General features: G+C 44.0%; 1 protein-coding gene and 1 long non-coding RNA gene across 9 annotated transcripts in view; one reads left to right on the top strand and one right to left on the bottom strand.

The window, feature by feature from the left end:
• Positions 1–3,239: 3,239 nt before the first annotated feature.
• On the bottom strand, positions 3,240–11,417 carry LOC114587971 (uncharacterized). The gene is made up of 2 exons (XR_013391162.1): positions 7,859–11,417; positions 3,240–7,713 (listed from the first exon to the last, which is right to left on the bottom strand). It is a non-coding gene; the product is annotated as an uncharacterized LOC114587971 (long non-coding RNA).
• A 486-nt stretch (positions 11,418–11,903) lies between these two features.
• Positions 11,904–18,693, top strand: part of CDK16 (cyclin dependent kinase 16) — a 67,031-nt gene continuing 60,241 nt past the window's right edge. For 6 of the 8 annotated variants that reach the window (XM_077921515.1, XM_028712872.2, XM_028712875.2 and 3 more), the window contains exon 1: positions 11,904–12,034. The gene's annotated coding sequence lies outside the window, so the exon portion shown is untranslated. The remainder of the gene's footprint in view (positions 12,035–18,693) is intronic. The other 2 variants (XM_028712873.2, XM_028712869.2) reach the window with 1 other exon arrangement.

The raw sequence follows: 18,693 nt of genomic DNA, 5'->3' as shown, positions 1-18,693 counted from the left end.
CTTCTTACCTTTCTCTTGGTCCAGTTAGTGAGAGAGGCCGTGGACCGCTGCTCGACCCGAAAGGGGGGTTCTGAGCTCTATCTCTTTCTCTAACACCCTCCAGCCAGCCGCACCAATTGAGAGTCCGAAAGTAAGTCGGAGAGACCCGGCTTGGAAAGACAGCCGACTCTCCACAACGGGCATCTCAGTTGAAAGCAAGGGGCTGGAGTTCTCTTTCCGAACTTCCCGAGCGTCCTTGCTAGGGGGCAGGAAGTGGTCTTGCTTTCTATCCCAATCCCAGCCGCACTGGTCGGTGCCACGTAACACGTGTATCGTGCGTGAGCCCGCTTCCAAAAGCAAGGGGGATTTTCAGTTCGAAATTCTATCAAGGGATCACCCAAGCTGGCACCGCACGGCGCGGGCGTCCAGTAGGGCCCCTTTTCCTGAGATTGTGACGATAGGTAGGAGGTTGCCAGGAGGGATAGCCCATGAGGAATTGGGCGGGATCGGCAGAGTGGAAAAGGACCCCAGGTTATTAAATAGGAAATAGGAAAGGAATAGAAAAAGGAACCGAGTGGGTGAAGCTCGTTAAATTGTTAGGAAGTTGCCAAGCAACAAGGAAAAGGAAAAACCCCTAAATAGCCCCCTGTACAAGTTACCCAAATCCAAATCAACCCCTCTCTTTCTCCCTTCTCTATCCCAGAAAAAAAAGAAAAAACAACAACAAAAAAGCAACAACAACGCATGCATATATAAAGGGGTACCCAGTCAACTAAGCATTGTGAGCCCTGCCAGTTTGGTTAACTGGTTGTGTTTGAAGAGGCAAGGAGGCTCTTAAAACCATGTGGGACCTTCCTACTAATTTCACTTAATGAAGCAAAAGGGAGCGGCCCAACTCCTTGCAATAACCAACTAAAGAATGAGAATATATATGTTTACATGTTGTCTGTTATGTGTGTTGTCTGTTAATACATATATGAAAATATGTATGTTTACATGTTGTCTGTTATGTGTGTTGTCTGTTCCTTCTGTCTCTGACGGACTGCCTTTCTTAAGTGCGCATAGTTTAAACTGCAAGCTTGCTTCAAAATTTAAATCTAGGGAAGCCATGCTGGACCTTATCAATCTTAAAACAGAAAAAACAAAAACAAAATGAGAATGAAGGGTGCAAATGTTTGTTATTTGAGAGAGGCTCCGAAGAGTCTTTCTTCGAGTAGCTTAAGTGAGGAGTATGATTTTAAGTTGATGGTAGATAATGTTATGTTGCAAACTTTGAGTTTGTGATTCTACATCCGTGTTCCAGACTTTTCCAGTATTTTGAAATATGCTGTGAAGAAACTAATGTTTCTGCTGCAAAAGCCTAGTTGAGCCAACTGCTCTCTCAAGCTAAAATGCAGTGTATGTATTTCATGAAGCACATGCCTATGAAAATAGGTGTTCCTTCTAAGAAAATTGTTAATAAAAGGTAGAAGCTTTGATAGACAACAATTGTCTATCTATAGAGTCCAGTTCTGATACCAGTCTCTAAGATCAACCAGGGTTTCCTGGCTTCTTATTGGAAAATGCCTCCCCCACTTGTTTCAGTCTCTTTCAGGTTCCCCCCTTCTTACTTCTGTGCCAAGTGAATTTACTCCTGAGTAAGCTTCCTTCAACAAGGGAGGGGGGCACATTCTTTGCTAAAAGTACCCGACATCTCACTTTCTTATGTATCGTTATTTAAAAATCTTAATTAGGCGTACTATTCCTATGCAAGTTTGGAAACATTATTAACTTTTGTATCCCCTTTAAATCAAATCCAGGACTGGTTTTATTATTTGAGTGGTTATATCAACTGAAATAACCCTATGCTTATAAAATATTCTCTCCCAGATTCTCTTCCTATCTTATCTTAGGAAAACTGTTCTTCCTTTAACATTGCACGCTTAGTCTAAGGAAGTAAACTCTCACTCAAACTAGCTTCAAGATCTGCTAAAAGGGTTCTGTATAAAGCTGGGTACTTTATTTCCCTCTTCCTTAGTACATGATAGGAGCATTGATTGTGCTCTCTTCCCCAGTAGTGCCTGTGTACATAAATATGTGTGTGTCTCTTTGGTAGTACAAATCTTGCTGTGAAATCTTGCTGTGAACCCTATATTTTGGAGGGTTGGACTAGATGACCCCAGGGTCCCATTCAACTCTCCCAATTTGTGGCTGTGTGGAAGGACATGTGTCTGCAAGCATTGGAGGGTAATTCTTAAATTCTGGTGTGGTGATGGAGTTGAAATTCAGCCTAGCATTGCTCTTTAGTTTTAAAAGGGTGAGAGGTGAAGCTGTGATGTTTTGAAGCAGAACTGGTAATATCAAGCATTTGAGTGATTACAGTGTTTATCATTTTGTCTACTATTTAAAAATCAGACTTCAAAGTCAATTCAAAGTTTAAACACATATAAATACATATGGGCCTTGACCAATCCTGTAAATAAAGGGCAGGAAAAAATTTTTTGTCTGCAAATGGTAAGGCTGAAATGACTGAGAATATTTTTTTTAAAAAATAAAAATCCTATGAATTCTGACTCTCTGGCCATTTCCCCCATATATAAGGGCGTGGCATTGTTCCGCGAATAGCCAGAGGGATATTAGCCCTTTCCTGTACATAAAGGAAGCAGTCCTTTTGCTTGGGCTACAATTGCTAACTTGATTGAATACTTGAATTACTGAGTTTCTCCTTTTGTTTTAAAATCTAACCCTATTTTTAAAATCTACTCCTTACCCTTCCCTTATTCAAATTCTAATTTAGCCAAAAGATGCAACATTTTCAATAGTATAAAAGGTTTGCTGAGACATGAACTCTGCACATGCACAGAGGCTAGATCAGCTAAAAGGGGAAAAAAGGAAAAGAAAAGAGAGAGAGAGGAAGGAGGGGGGAGAGGAGGTTTGGAGAGCAATTTCCTTATGTAAAATTTGGAACCATTGAGGGAAATCACCCTTAATGTGTCCCAAGTTTCAAATCTTAACATGACAAATTCTTTTCACAGGTAAATATCAAAGCATTTCCCCCTCAATGGGATTTAAATCACAGACTTTGTTTGTGTGCATTTTAGGAACAACATTTCCTGACAGGCTTCTCACATGAAGTAATTTTCCCTTTTAACAGGATATGTGAACCCCGATAACAAAGTGTTTGTCCGTTTTTCCTCCCACAGCAACTTTCTTTCTGTTCTGTGAAACAAGTCTGAATCCCTGCTATATTAGTGACTTCCATCTCTTTGTGGCTTTGACACTTTTAAAGTTACAAATAATCTGTTTTCATTTATTTAATCCGTTTTTCCATGATGTCTATGAAGTTAATCGAAGCACAACCAAACATTGTTTGTGGAATGGTATTTGTTTACCTTTTGCCTGAGCATCTCTTATTAATTCTGTCATTTTGGCTAGTTCAAGGTACTTGAACAACTTTAAATTGCAATTCATTTTTCTTGATATTAAGTCATTTCCCAGTATTTTGCTATTAACATTCTAGCCGATGTTGTCACATCAATAAACACTCTTTTATTTTCATTGTTACTTCAGATTTCTTAAAATTGTGTGTCTTAGCATTTATTTATTTTGGTTCCTCATAGGTCATTTTGTGTGTGTGTGTGTGTGTGTGTGTGTGTGTGTGTGTTTTATTGTTATTTTAACCTTGTATTTTTTTTACAGTTCTCTTTCTCTACATATGGAGTAATTTTTTATTTAATAATATGGGAGGGAGAAGAAAAAACCAAAGTGAAGGAAAGTAAACGAACTTAACAGATAATAACAGTAATTATATGGAAATGTGATAATAATATTGAAATGAATAAAATGCTTATTCCGCTAAGATTTTGTTATTTGCAGCTTCCCCAAAACCCTGCCCCTTACAGGATATCACTTCTACAGATGTGCGATGATGAAAAAGCAGCAACAACCCCTCAACTCAGTTCTTCACCATCACAAGACCTGCAACAACAGACTCACGGGGGAGTGGGGCTGACAAAGGGGGGAGGAGTTGAATTGCAAAGACATTTTTTCACTTTTGAGATACATACGTAAAAGATCACAATTGTCTCAAGATATGTAACTGATATTTAATTAGTTTGTTGTGTATTATGTGTTATTACATAGGAATGTTGAAATGTGTCTGACAGTGTGTTATTTCCACAAAGGAGGGGGGGCTATTTTATTTTTGTGTGTAATTGTTTTTATGTTTAATGTCTTATTCCTTACACCCCAGTGGAGGATTCTCATACATTTTATGCGTTCTAATAGACCAGGCTATTGTGTAGTCCAATGTTTAGATTGTCCCACCTGGCACTATGCCAACCTTCCCTACCCATTTTAAAAAATGTGCTAAAACTCGCTTTACCACGGAGAAGCTTCCAAGATACATGAAGGTGGATATGCTTTGGTTTAGCAGGAATGATCCCTTATAGAGTTAAATTGACTTATTTCGACAAGTGCCCTTTTAAGAATGGTTTTCTTTTAACAGTTTGTTTTGATAAGTTGAGAACCATGGGCATATATAAATTATAATTGGACTCAGTTTGAATTGGGCAAGTGTATCCAGGCTGCAATTAGCTTTTGGTCCTTTAAGTGCAAGTGAGCAACTTCCCATGAGTGCAAGACCACAGCCTAGAATAAGATCCCATAGAAAGGCCAAGGCAAAGACATCTCTCTCATGAGATGTCCAAACCTGTGCCAGCTATGGTGAATGCCAGGCGACATGGTTAAATGAAAGCCCTGAGGGGATTCAACAGGATGTGTTGCTGCAGCACTATGCCGGTGTGAGACCACAGAAGAGCTAGCTTGACACCTGAGAAACACACAAAAATGGCAAAGGACAAAACACCAACTGCATTTTTCAGTCAGTAGTGGACCTTCCTGCTAAATATAAAGCATAGCCACTATTGAGAAAATGTTTCTCCCAAGAGCTAGAATGCCACAAGTAATTTAGTAACAAAATACAACAGGTGTTTTTTTTTATGTAATATCCTATATCCAGCTATCTGCACTGTTATACTTGCAAATGACCTTAAGAGGCATGGCTTGCAAGTCTCCTTCAGGTTTGCATAAACCCACACATCTGGTACGGTAGATACCAAGTTATTATTTAGCGCACATCTATATAACACGCCCGTACATTGTATTGGTCCATGTTGCTCCCTCCTTTGCTGCCTTGATCAACCCACCTCCTTTTCCATTAGATCCTATTCCCATTCACAGGGCACCCATACCTTCACCGAGATTTAGGGTGCGGAGAAAAGATTTGCAAGTTCTTACAGAACTTTAATGCAAATCTATCTCCGAATGGGGGACTGTTACGGAAGGGGGGGCATGTCTTCTTCACCTTCTTCGCTACAATATACTGTCAAATCACTCTGCCAAACCTTTCCTCCGGGCAATGCCAGGTGACAGACTATGCATACATGGACCATTGTCTTCCCATCACCGGCACTCAGGAAGCGCTTATCTGCGCATATCTCCAGCTCTGCATATTCCCCCCTCCCTCCTCCATATGTTAATCCGGTGTAACCCAACCTCTCCTTAATGTATTCATGATGTAATCTGTGTAACCCAACCTTTCCTTAATGTATTCATGACGTAACTGGGATGTATTTTGCACTGTATTCTGGGACATGGAGGGAGTTTCAAAAGTCCATGTCACCCCTTTCTCGCCGTTCAATCTCGTCTTGAACCTGTTGAGCAATAAACCTGGATCTTCTGCAGTTTGCTCCTGTCTGGCTGAGCTCATTTTCTTCCGCAGGGACCCGCGGACTTACTTAGTCCGACGAGCTGGGTGGCAGTGTAGCCCCACACCCAGATTTAGCCGTAACAGTTATTATGGTACTTACAACCTATTTATATATGATGCAAGTACCATATGTACATATGTACAGTGGTACCTCAGGTTAAGTACTTAATTCGTTTCGGAGGTCCGTTCTTAACCTGGAACTGTTCTTAACCTGAAGCACCACTTTAGCTAATGGGGCCTCCTGCTGCTGCGCTGCCAGAGCACAATTTCTGTTCTTATCCTGAAGCAAAGTTCTTAACCCGAGGTACTATTTCTGGGTTAGCGGAGTCTGTAACCTGAAGCATATGTAACCTGAAGCGTATGTAACCCGAGGTACCACTGTATATGGGTGTGAGTGTGTTTTAAATATGTTGTAAGTCATCTGGAGACCGTTGGGTAACAAAGGATTAAGAATAATAGTACCTTCTACTCTTCTGGCTTGCCCCCTGCTTTAGTAAGTGGCCCTTTTACATAAGCATGACCCCAGCCTGACTCTGATACAGAAAGAGATGGAGAAAAGCAGAGATGTTTGTTTGTATAAAAGTATTTAATTAAACCTACATTATTATTATTATTATTTATCACATTCAGATAGAAGTTCATGGTCAGCCTGGCTCCCTTGCCCCTAAACCTCACCTCCACCCATAGCATGCGCAAAGACTTGAGACTGTTGGAACCGGGAACTTATTTACTAGTTTTGGCTTATAAATCGCCACTCACCTACGACCTGTGGCAAGTAAGAACTGGCAACCTTGCAGGGACACACAGTATTGAGTTGCTCAGAACTCAATACTGCATGAATGGAGACTGCCCTCCCCGGGACTCTGATGTCATTCAGATAACATCAAGCTAATGGTTTCCTTTGGAATATGTAATCTGGTATAATTTCTTCAGTGCACAGTCTATAGAAAATAACAGGACCATTTAAATTTGGTTTGTGATGTGTAACTGAGTGTTTGCCTTGATTAATTTTTTCTTGGGTGAAGTCTAGAGTGATTTTGGGTGACTCATTGCATGCGTGGCTTTGCAAGAGCTTTTGTCCCTTGATACAATTGCTGTGTAGTTTGAGGCTGGATGGCTGGATGAAAATACAGTCCCAGGGCCTGTCAGAATCTAATACTAAGCCATTTCCCTTGTGTTTGGCTATAAAAAGCGAGAGAAAGAGAGAGATTATTCACTATGCCCTCTGGCCTGACCTCCAAAGTGAGAACCCACAGGACTTTATGAACATGTGTGGTTAGTCACAGAGCGGACTCATGATGCCACCAGAAACCTTTTTATAATTCACTATCACTGAACTATTTACAGCTTACAATCTTGGCAGAGGATTCGTAACAGCAAGCTTGCTACTAGGAAGTAAAAAACCCCACATCAAATATAAAACAAAATACTTTCTCCATCTGTTCCCTGTTCGCCTCTCATTTAATTTGCTTGTTGTTGACAGTGCAAAGATCCTGAGTGTATTAGGACAATCTCACAAGTGCTTACTGAGAAGGCAGACATATTTTGACAGGTCAAAATAAGAACATCCCCATTCAGCTTATGGGTTAAAATTCTAAAGGTTTCATTCCCTAGCAGAAAAATAAAGAACAGTAAGGATTCTGCTATTTATTTATTTATGTACTGTATTTAAAACATTTATACCCCACCTTTCCTCAATGAGCCCATGGCAGCTAACAAGGTACGTTGAAATAATAAGCACAATTTTTAAAAAGAATTTTCCAACAATAAATACAATAGTTGGCCACAGTAGATACCTAAATATCCAAGTTCAGCAAAATTCCCATGCTACAAATCTGCATTTGCAAGGGGAGTGTTATTCCCACCCAATACTGGTTGAACCTCTGTTCCAAGGTTAGCTCTACTAACATTTGTCTTGTCTGAATTAATATTGTTTGTTTACCCACATCCAGTCCATTACTGTCTTCAGGACTTCTATAGCCTCACTGCAATGAGATGGAAAAGAGAAAAGTGGGTATAATTCAATATCTCTATTAAATTGTGACTATAAGTTATTTGCTGACATATTGGCAGAAAGACTCAAACATATATTGAAAGATATCATTCATGAAAATCAGGCCAGCTACTTACCAGGAAAACAAATACAGAATAACATCAGGAACATTATTAACATATTAGAATATCTTGAATTTAGAATTGTTAAATAGCAGCTCTGGTGTTCGTGGACGCAGAAAAAGCTTTTGATAATGCATCCTGGTATTTCCTAAAGAAACAGATTAATTTAATGGGTATGGGAGAAAAAATTGAAAAATGTATTGAAGCAATATATCATAAACAAAGGGCTAGACTGATAATAAATGGTATGATCTCAGGAAATATTGAAATTTCAAAAGGAACAAGATAGGGATGCCCTCTGTCCCCATTATTATTTATTTTGGCATTGGAAATTTTAATGAATAAGATCAGAAAAGAGGAAATAATAAAAGGGATTGTAGTGGGGGGAATTATAAAGTAAGAGCTTTTGCAGTTCATGTCTCCGCTCCTCCACATGCAGCTGCTGGGTGGCCTTGGGCCAGTCACACTTCTCTGAAGTCTCTCAGCCCCACTTACTTCACAGAGTGTTTGTTGTAGGGGAGGAAGGGAAAGGAGAATGTCAGCCGCTTTGAGACTCCTTCGGGTAGTGATAAAGCGGGATATCAAATCCAAACTTTCCTTCTTCTTCTTGCAGGTGATTTACTAATAACAACAGAAAACCCTACGGATTGTATCCCAAAAGCAATAGAATCTATTAACGATTTTGGACAATTAGCTGGCTTTAAAATCAATTATAAGGAAACAAACTTGTTAGTCAAGAACATGGGAATAGATGAACAAAAAGAATTACAGGAAACTACAGGATTGGAAATAAAGAAAAAAGTGAAATACCTAGGCATCTGATTAACATCAAAACGCATTAATCTGTTTCAGGACAATTATGTCAAAATGTGGAATGACGTGAAAAGAAATTTAGAAATCTGGAGCAAGCTTCATCTCTCCTTCTGGGGCAAACTATTGGTAGTAAAAATGAACATCCTACCTAGAATGATTTTTCTATTCCAAATGATACCTATTCTAGGAGGTATGGGTTGTTTTAAAAATTGGAGGAAAGACATAGCAAAATTCATATGGAAAGGGAAAAAACCCGGAATAAAGCATAAAATTATTATAGACAGAAATGGGGGGGGGGGGGCTTGGCTTTGCCTGATTTGGAGTTGTATCATGCAGTGGCAGCTCTAACTTGGATCAGAGAATGGATGATCTTAAAAGATAAAGATCTGCTGGATCTAGAAGGTGCAGGTACGTGTTTTGGTTGGCATGCCTATCTGGTATATGATGAGGTAAAGGTGCACAGGGGATTCTTAGACCATATAATTCCAAAATCATTGTACAAAATATGGCTTAAATATAGACTTGTTAGAACCAAAAACTCCCTGGTGGACCTCACTGGTAGAAGCCATGACTGTGAAGAAAAAAGAAAAATGTTTGGGCAACATACAAAAGAGGAAGATGATAAATTAAAATTGGAAAAAATTGAAGACATCTGAATGCACTTAAATGATTGGCTCCAATATTTTCAAATTACTGAACGATTGGGTAAGGATAGACAAAAAGAAATATCAAAATTGGAAGAGAAGTTAATACTAGCAAAAGGAAAAATTATATCCAGCATGTACGACCTCCTTCTTGATTGGGAAGCAAAAGAACCCGTGCATGTGGGCGCCTGGAGAGATAAACTGCATTTAAGATATCCTCTCCTACCTATTAAGACCCATCCCACAGCATTGCCTCTTTTCAACAGGGTTGCACTCTCTTGGAAGGAGCAGGTCTGCAGCTTCTGGGTACTCCCAAATACATCTCTGTCACTAGATGCCTAAGTGTCCTCTGTGGCAGAGTCTGTCAGGGTCACCTGCTACAGCTGTTCCTGGACAGGAATATAGTCCATGCACTGAGACTGGATTACTGCAATGCATTCTCCTTGAACCTAGTCTAGAAGCTCTAGTTGACGCAGAATGTGGCGGCTAGACTGCTGATGGGAGCACATAGCTAAACTGTTGCTAAAACATCTGCACTGGCTGTCTATTGTCTATGCAGCCAGCTGCAAAGACCTTGTTCTTAATTTACAAAGCCCTTCGGAACCACCTGAACCCTTATGTCCCAGCTCAATCCCTGAGATCATCTTCAGAAAAGTTAACTGGTCCCCAAGTTGGCGACAAGAAACTGAGCCTTAGTGCCCTCATCCCAGTCCTGTGGGAACGCCCATCGCTCAGCCAGCAGAGATTGGGCAGGTGCCTCCTGTTTATACCTGTGAATGTCTGCTGAAAACCTGTCTGTGCCACCAAGCTTATGCAAGCAGCTCAAAAATCATCTTTCTGTAATAACTGATGTTCTCTGATTGTAAAGTTTAGTGTAGTGTTTTAGTACATATTGCTATTGTTGTAAAGCATTATGATTTTTAATATGGTGGTATATAAATATTTTTAAATAAATAAGTAAAAGCCATCATTTGCCTCTTGCCTTTTAAAGGGTCCCCTTTGGGCAGAACACTTCCAAGTGACCAGGATATTATCCTTATTTGCCTGCGTCCTATTGTCCTTTAGTCTGCTTTTGTGTTGCTTTCCTTTTTTAAAAAAAATCACATCGTTTTGTTCGCATTTCTCCCTTCTCTTGTCAGATCCTGCTCTAGCTTTTTCTTCTTTTTTATATAGAAAAAGCAGCATTTCTCTCTAAAAGCTATTATAAACCGTATCACCTCCAAAACGTGGATGAAAAACATCTCAGACTTTCATGTTGTAAAGTTCTAATTCGATAAAACAAAAGCAAAGCCCACCGCCACTTGGCTCCAGCTTGGAGCTGGAATAAGAAATAGCGGGCAAGGACAAGTTTACCTGAGCCAGGTATCATCACCACCTATCAGGTACCTATTGCTGAAGAGGCCAAGGCCACAGTCTGAGGCTCCCCCTATTTTGAGAGGTAGTAGTAGCCAACGGCCCCAGGACTGTGAAAGCTATACCATTGTCAACCAAAAGGGAGGGGGGTAATATCTTACAGCGTCTTGTGCTCCCCCCCCCCCGTTCACTGACAAGATTTTAGGGAGGATTTGGTATTTAAACATGATTTGTGCGCGTTATAAATGATTTGTTCGCGGAGTCCTTTTTCCAACCATCTCCCCAGCATGGGCTCTGTGGTTCGTGCCCAACGGCTCGTGGCTTGAAGGCAGAGCAAACCATTTGAATCGCTGGAGGGGGGGCAGAAATGAAGGCTTTCTTCTCGCCCAGCATCGAAATCAAGCGCGCTTTTATTTGCTTTAACTGGATTTATTGTATCCCAAAGACTCTTAGTGCTGCTACTAAAATGGTCCCGGCCCACCATTCTGCAGTGCTAAAGCGGCTTGGGCGAGCTTATTATTTAGGGAAGGAGGAGGGAGCCGAGATTCAGCTGGATCAGCTGCCGGCCCAGAAAAGCCCCAGGCTCATATCCAGGGACTCCAGAGAGGCGCGTTGACGGGGATTTTCTTTCTCCGTTGACTAACAGGCTGCTGGAAAGAGATAAACCAAATCGCTGATCTATCCGCCTCCCCCCTCGAAAAGTAAAAATAATATCGCCTCGTCAGGGGCGGGGGGGGGGCGAGCAGCTGAGCGAAAAGGCGGCGCGGAATGTACCTTTGCAAGCGGCGAGGCGCCTGGAATACTACACCTTTAAATTCGCCCCTGAGCGCCTCTTCGGGTCTGAAGAGATTCCAGTTAACTCCAGTCTCGGGTGCCTAGGAATAATCAGAACTCGGTGAACTGGGGGGGAGACAGAGAGAGTTCTTGTCGGGGGAGAGTTCCCCCCGCACACATGTCAGAAATGGTCAGGCTGGGATTCTACCACATCAAATACAGAGGGGGGACGCTCTTGACGGCTCTCTCCCAGACAAATAAATCTCCCTTTTCCCCGGGGGCGGGTGTATTCTTTCTCCCACCTTCTTTGGTCGTGAGTTATGGGGAGGCGCTGGCGAGGACGCAGCTGCTCGCCGCCCTCGGCCGGGAAATGGTACGCCCCGAGGGGCGGCGCGAGCGAAGCCCTGCCCGGGGTTGGCGCGGCCAGTCGCAGGGCGGGAGGCGGCCGGGCCGGGGGTGGTTCTGCGCAGCTGGGAGGGCGGAGCCGCGCGATCCCGGGCGAGGGGCGGCCATGGGCGGCTGAGGGGTGCCCAGTCCAGAAGCGGCCCGGGCCGGCGGCCATGGCCGAGGACTACTGGGACTCGCCACCGCAGTAGCCGCCGCCAAGGTAAGAAACGCGGGTCGGACGGGGGGGGGGGGCACCAGCGTGACCTCTGACCCCTTGTTAGGAATCTGTCTCCCGAGGGACCAGCTCTGCTGCCTTGGGATAGGATCGCTCGCTTTCAAGCCATTCGGCCCTTTCTGGTCACGCAGGAGATCTGCTCTGACCTCTCGTGTAATTTCCCTCTGGCATTAGTTCCGCCCCGCACCCCCAATAGATCTGTTCGGCTTCTTTAATCCCTGATGCCGATCTCTGCCATCAGACTGCCATCACATTGATCTCCTTGAATTCTCTCCTTACACCCCCCAGCGAGTACTGCGCCCAGTATTTCTTAGCCCCTCCTCAGTAGGGTTGGAGCAGATCCTTTCCCCGTCGGACTTCAGGGAGATGCATGAATTAGGGGCGCCTTCTTAATCTTCCCCCAGAGATCCATACTCTTCAGCTGGGAGGTTCGCCCCTTCTGCCACTGGGCTAAACTCCTTGCTGCTTAAATCAGGGAGTGGAGGTGGATTGTTCTGAAGTTCTGAGCATCTGCACCTTCCTTCCCCGTTGGTGTTGCAGTCTTTTCCTCTACTGAGTCCTACCACTCCCCGTTGACTGCCGTGCCCTGGAGGCTCCCCACCCCGGTCTGGTCTTCCTTCTGGCCCAAGGCTCTGGCCTGGCTCTGACCTCGCAAGGACCTTTGGGGGGACTCTGAGGAGCCGCTTCTCGTTTGCCTCATGGCTCATGATTCAGGGACGAGTGGTTTCTTTCTGTTTGGACTTACTGGGTGATCTTTGCTTTCACGTTGACTCTTGTCACTAGATTCCCTTGGCTTCCAATTGCTTCCCTCACTCTGACTGTGGACCTGGAAATGTAAGGAGGCGTATCTCTTGTAGGATTTGTTGCTTCTCTGCTACTTGGCTTGAGCCATTTCTTTGTGCAAGTGACCAAGTTTTCCTCTTCTCCTTCCCACACCCCCTCACGTCCAAATTGGAGGGCAGGTGGTGTTCCCCTCCTGGCCTTTAAGAGGTGGATGGGGGATGCTCCCGGATTCAGGGCACCACGGCTAGGAAATGGGGTGCAGAAGAGAGACTGCAGGAGGAGAAACCACAGGGAGTCTCCGTAGGGGATTCTTAGCTCTCTGTTCAGGAATTCCAGCTACTCCTGGTGGGAGGAAGTTCCTTTGCTCACCTTCTACTTAAAGACCGACCTCTTCGTGAGCCTGATGATGTCATGGGGGGCGCTTCCATCTCCTCCCCACTTCACGCTACGCTGCGTCTGTGTGCGACTAATGATGCACTGGTAGGCAAATGGGTCCTGTGATGATGCTGTGAGGTTGGCAGGGATCAGGCTTATCTGATCAGGCTTTTGGGGCAGCTGCTGGCAGTATTAGCCCTGGAGATGTTTGGTGCAGAGGCCCCTGGGAGGGGGGCTGGTTTTCTCGTTTTCCCCCCCTTTCCGTTTGCCTCCATGCTTGTAACCAGGAGTTCCCCAGAAGGCTGCCATTCCCTTCCTGACCCTCTGCTGTGCTCGGCTGGAGCTGACAGCTTAGCAGCTACTGTGCTTGGTGGCTTGTCCGGATTTGCTTGCCAACCTTTTGCTGCTCTCTTGTGAGGAAGGTGTGTGTCAGGCATACTTATTGGGAACACCCACCTTCCCCCAAACACATGGGTGCTTGCATCCATGCTAAGGTGCTCCTTTCTACTGCTCCTTTTTTATTTCCCTGCCAACTTGGGCCTGGTGACCAGCTTTTGGCACTCCGTGGAGTTGGCACCGGTGCCAGGTCTCGCGCAGGGTTCTGCAGTGAGAGCTGCAATGACAACATCTTAGCTGCTGAGCTGGTTTGGAGAAGGAAGAAAAGCAGAGTGGCTGCAACTGCTGAAAGGATGCTAGTTTTTTCTCCCTCCCTCTGAGTTTTTACATTTTTTGGATGTCTTCTTAGATCCTAACCCACTGGAAAAAAGATTCTCCATTCTTTAGATGGCTCTTATCTGGTCTTTCAGGTATAGTTGCTGTTTAGCTTGGTTTGCCTCACTGCTGAACCCACTGAAAATAGAATCAGAATGGGTCTAAAAAGCCATTTAGTCCCTCTCCTTGCCCCCAGTCAGGACAAACCTACTTCCAACCCCAACTGAACCCATACAAGCCAGATCACAATACAGCACAGGCAGAGATCAGGTGAACTGCCCAAAATGTGCCCCCAAAAGCAGAGAGGCAAGGCAACTTGTATATTTCAGAGGAAGAGACAAACAAGAAAGCCACAGAGAAAAGAAATTGTTACTTCTGTAGCTCTGTACACCAGAGTATTTTATTATTCTCTTCTGATTTGTTCATAAGATGAGTCTTCTCCAATGTGAATATTTGTTGCCCTCCAGATATTTTGGATTTCAACTTCCATCTGCCTTTGCCAGCAAGGACAATGGTCTGGGCTCTGCTGAATGCAAGGCAACTTGGTGAACTTCACAGTTGAGTGTGGGTTTTGTCCTGGCTCTTGCATTCCCATATCCAATATTTAATATCCTGGCTCATCATGTTATGCTATTTCTATAGCTCTAAAATTATTATTATTAATACTGCCCTACACCCGGGGGGGTCTCAGTGTGTGATGATGTTTCTCATTCACCTCTGCAGTGATCTTTTGAGAATTTCCCCACTGTGTGGATGGTGAATAAATAAGTCTCTTTCCCAAGGCTACCTAGTGAGTGGATTTTGAACTTTTAAACTTGTATTGCCTATCAGATTGTACTCTGTGTTAACAAACCTGGAGTAATCTTTCCACCCCCTGGCCTGGTAGCACGCCCTCAGTTGCTAACCTAGATTAGAACCCCTGCCGTTCATAAGAATTAGAACCTCCTTGCTATTCTTTAACTGCATTGTGAGTGTCATGTGGTGGTCACGGTCACTAAACTGCAGTCCTATACACATTTACTTGGGAGCATGTCCTACTGAAGTTAATGTTGCTTACATCTGAGTAGATGTGTATAGGATTGCACTGTAAGGCTGCAGTCCTTGTGTGCACATACTTGACAGTAAGCAGTATTAAACTAATTGGGACTTACATCTGAGTAAACTTGGTTAGGATTGTGCTGTAGTCTGTACAGTTGTGAAGCACATTCTGGGCTGTTTTGGCTCTTGGTCTTCCTGGCTTCCCTTTCTGTGTCCAGGAAGGGGCCCTGGGTATCCCACAAGCTCACACAAACACCAAGCTTAGGATCCTGGTAGTTTCAGCTTTCATTAGTCTGCCCCCATTTTGGGTCCCACTGTCTGGAAAAAAAAGGCTTGAACAATGTAATAATAAATAAAATCTCCAAATAGGGAAGATGGGCCTGGGAAGGAGGAGTTTCAGTGCCCTTATGTAGCTTATTGACCCACCCCCTGGCTAGGGGAATAAATTATGTTAAATTAGCAACTATAGGCAAAGTGGCTTAATTTCCATTCCATATGCTGGTTTTTCTTGGCACAGAATTGTGATGAATAATCTTACCTTTCTTTTGAGCCCAAACAGTCCTGATTTTAAGAAAATCTTTGTTGCATATACTGACTTTTGTTTCCCCATGACTGCTCTTGCCTCTTCAAAGCCACATGTTCCTTTTGCCATTCAGTGTTTATTTTGGAGTAACAGTGGATTTGGGGCCCTGCATGGCACAAAATGAATATGGCCCCAGCTTGGAAGCCATCGGATGCATTATTGAGAGCAGGGGCTCCCTATATTCTCTGGACATAGGTAGTCAGATGCTGCAGTATGCTTGACATCACTTCCCAGGCACAGGGGTGACATTATTAGTTTATTTTTATTTATTTGGTTTCTGACCCACCCTTCACTATTTGATCCCAGGGTGGGTTGCAGTAATTTAAAAATAATATTCAAAAGAGTTTAAAACAAATAATAATCATAGGAGGGTGAGTCCTGAAAATCTATATCACACATGTCCAAGGACAGGGTAAAGAGGCGCTTCTTCAGCATAGGATGCAAACTATACAGTGAAGGCACCCAGTGGACCTCTGTGGGGAGGGAATGCCACACCTTAGGGGCTGCCACAGAGAAAGGGTGGTAGAACTGCCAGCTCTGCTGAGCTTGACACCCAGGAAGGTTTGTCAGGAAGGAGGGAGCCTTTCAGGTATGTCCTTGATTTTTGACTGGGGATGGAGGAAGAGAAACTGTGGAATGAATAAGCATCTTGCATGATCCCTTCAAGAAACTTATCCTGTCCTCTGTTGCCATCCCAGAATGAGCATGAGCTGGCAATGTAATAGTGAAATAAATATAATACAGGTGGGGACTCTTTCTTGCTTTTTGTTAGAAGTGGAGCTGTTAACAGACTTAAAAAGCAAGACCAAGGATTAAAATTGGGTCTCTGGAGACCAGATCTGGCTTGTGTGCATGAGTAGTTTGCGTTCTCTGATCTGTCCTTTGACCAGAAAGCAGATAGGAGGAGAAGACTCAATAAATTTTATCTTGGTGCAGCTTCCACCTTACTTTGTTCATGTGCTCGGGGTGCATTAAAACTGTTAAATCACACATGCTTGATACGAGCAATGCCCTGTTGTTTTTAAAGATGCCATTGCTTTATGCCGACTAGTAAACATCTGCTGAGAGAAGAGCTCTGCACTTCTTGCAGAAAGTAGACAGGCTTGGGCTTCAGTCGCATCGAAAGGCAGGTATCCAGTTGAAGAGCCGTCACCAAGATCACTTGTCTGTATGCCACTGCTGGTCACACAGTACAGAGTTCACCCCAAAAGGCTCTCTTTCCTGACTCGCTTTCTCTGCTGCTGTGGCTCTTGGGAAAATGAAGGGGGGAAACCGAGGCAGCTGGTGAGCGGACCTCCAGTCCAAGGGCAGGGATATCCAGATCCACTGGTTCTTCAGGGTTACTGGTAAGGTGCAGATCTGCTGGTAGTTCCTGTTCCTCTTGCTCTCCTCTGAGGGGATCTCAGGTTGGAAGTCTGAGCAGGGTTGAATGCCTCTTAACAGCTTAACAACAACAACAACAACAACAACAACAACAACAACAACAACAACATAACCCCACTGCAAAAAAGGGCACATAGACATTCCATTGTGGCGACCATAACCCATGTTCAAGGTGCCTTTTGGAAATTAGCTTATATTTCTGTGTTTCTAACACTGCTCCTTGGAGACATAAAATGAATGACATCTTACAGCAGGGGTCAGCAAACCTTTTCAGCAGGGGGCCGGTCCACTGTCCCTCAGACCTTCTGGGGGGCCGGATTATTTTTTGGAGGGAGGGGGAGTGGATGAATCACTGTGCCCCACAAATAACCCAGAGATGCATTTTAAATAAAAGCACACATTCTATTCATTTAAAAACATGCTGATACCCAGACCGTCTGCGGGCCGGATTTAGAAGGCGACTGGGCCGCATCCGGCCCCCGGGCCTTAGTGTTCCTACCCATGTCCTACAGGCATGGGGACCTGGTGGCCTTCCAGGTATTGCTGGAGTGGACTGTAACTCCCATCATTGCCCATTGCCCACTCTGCTTGGGGCCGATGGGAATCCATCAACATTTGAAAGGCCACATGTCCCCCCCCCCATCTTAATTGATAATACATCAGTGAAAATGCTGGCCATTGTCTTGCATAGGATCTAGGAATACAGACTCAAGATACAGTGATAGAGCGGTCTATTTTTTGTCAGAGTGAAATAGAGTCCTTGGGGCAAGTGATTGCTCCATCCATACTGAACATGAGTGGACATCTTCATGTCCCTGAGAGGGTCTAGTTACCAAATGCACCAGGGCTACCTAAAAACCAAAGTTTATCTTCTGAGACTCTTCCAGTGCCATGCTGCAAGTTCTGACAGTGATGTTACTACTTAGATTGTTATTTACCCTGGCTGAGTTATTCAGAAGCTTTCTAGATTTAGAGATGGGTGACCAATTGCTCAAACTACCAGATATTTCAACAGTGCTGATTCATTTCATGGTGGTTTCTTTAAACAAAAGTCTTGACAACTGGAAGGCGTGCTTAGAGCCATCTGAGTCTTGACAAGGATAGCCCCACATTGCCAAAGCAGCCAAGAGAACCAAAATAAAAAAGGAGAGCTATTTCACAGGCCAATTCTTTGTGCCATGTCTCTTCATGGGCTTGGGATGCAGATGTATTGAAGCTTAACTAAGACCTGTGCAGCCCAGGCAGCTGACCCCAAGGATGAGTGGTCCATCCATGGTGGAGCCTTTCTAATTCAAGTCCTGATTGAGTCATCTGCTGAGCCTTGATAGGAGAATATCCTAACAGATGCCTTCCTCCTGGCTTCAGCTGCATAAAAGCCTCCACCCCCATGAAGTTCTATCCTGTCCCTCTGTTAGGGCTGAGGGACCCTGAGATGCCTTAATATGCTGTCTTGCCTCCATCTTGCCCAGATATGAGAAGACCCTTCCCCAGAGTTGACTGGGGATCTGGTGCTGAGCTGTAGGCACACATGCTCCAACCACAGGATGAGACGTGCATTCAGCAGTGAGGGCTAAGAGGGTTGGGGTGTCTTTAAAGTTTGGCACTGTTGAAGAGGCAAGCTCCTGCTCTAAAACGGAATATGAAAAGTGGATTGCTTCTTCAGCATCCGAGGGCAACATCAAAGAAACCTCTGACTCTTAATCCTTTCCCTCTCTCTGTGGGCTGGAGGACAGGAAGGGATGGGAGTGATCCAGAGATCACTGCCAATCTC

This window comes from Podarcis muralis, chromosome 17, assembly GCF_964188315.1.
Source record: "Podarcis muralis chromosome 17, rPodMur119.hap1.1, whole genome shotgun sequence".
NCBI lineage: Eukaryota > Metazoa > Chordata > Lepidosauria > Squamata > Lacertidae > Podarcis > Podarcis muralis.
The sequence above is the reverse complement of the archived record's forward strand: the minus strand, read 5'-3'. Positions and strand labels throughout refer to the sequence as shown.